Source organism: Psammomys obesus, unplaced genomic scaffold (assembly GCF_907164565.1).
Source record: "Psammomys obesus unplaced genomic scaffold, mPsaObe1.curated_primary_1811, whole genome shotgun sequence".
NCBI classification, from domain to species: domain Eukaryota; kingdom Metazoa; phylum Chordata; class Mammalia; order Rodentia; family Muridae; genus Psammomys; species Psammomys obesus.
Window position 1 is genome coordinate 11,902,256 of NW_026596244.1, and position 694 is coordinate 11,902,949.

At 45.4% G+C, this 694-nt stretch overlaps 1 protein-coding gene across 1 annotated transcript in view; it reads right to left on the reverse strand.

Moving 5' to 3' along the window:
• Tlr2 (toll like receptor 2) overlaps positions 1–458 on the reverse strand; it is a 12,705-nt gene extending 12,247 nt beyond the window's left edge. The window contains exon 1 of the mRNA XM_055596588.1: positions 438–458. The gene's annotated coding sequence lies outside the window, so the exon portion shown is untranslated. The remainder of the gene's footprint in view (positions 1–437) is intronic.
• Between the last annotated feature and the right edge of the window lie 236 nt (positions 459–694).

A 694-nucleotide genomic window follows, 5' to 3' on the forward strand; every position in this document is an offset into this window, starting at 1 on the left:
CTTTCTTTCTTTCTTTCTTTCTTTCTTTCTTTCTTTTTCAGAGCTGAGGACCGAACCAGGGCCTTGAGCTTGCTAGACAAGTGTTCTACCACTGAGCTAAATCAGAAATAGTTCAGATTTCCCCCTTAAACCCACGATCTCTTTCCTTCTCGTGTCGCTTGTCCTACCCATAGGCTCTATAACGGTGGTTCTCAATCTTCCTATGAGACCCTTTAATATAGTTCCTCATCTGTGCTGACCCCCAACCATAAAATTACTTTTGTTACTACTTCATAAGTGTAATGTTGTTATGAGTCATGATGTAAATATCTGATAGGCGACCCCAGGTTGAGACAATGCTCTATAGAGAAATTGCTCCTCTCCCCCCCCCCACCTCCCCTGTCACATCCTTGAACCTGCTGAAACAAACTCAAAATGAGAGAAGCAGATTTACTCACATACACAGTGCCTGGGGGCCATCCAAGACAAGGTGACTCCAGGAAGTCACCTGTGTAAAGCCAATGTGCTTTACAAACCTCTTCATGTGGGGGTTTGCTGTTTCAGGAGGATCTGCTTCTAGGGAAGAGAATGCAGCCAGGGACTAGACCACTGGACTCCAATACAGTCTGGCTTTTCAATCTCTTCACCTATGAGTTTAGTCTTTAAAAGAGTCAGGGGCAATGATGTTCCGCCTGGCCCATCCAGGGGTGGCAAA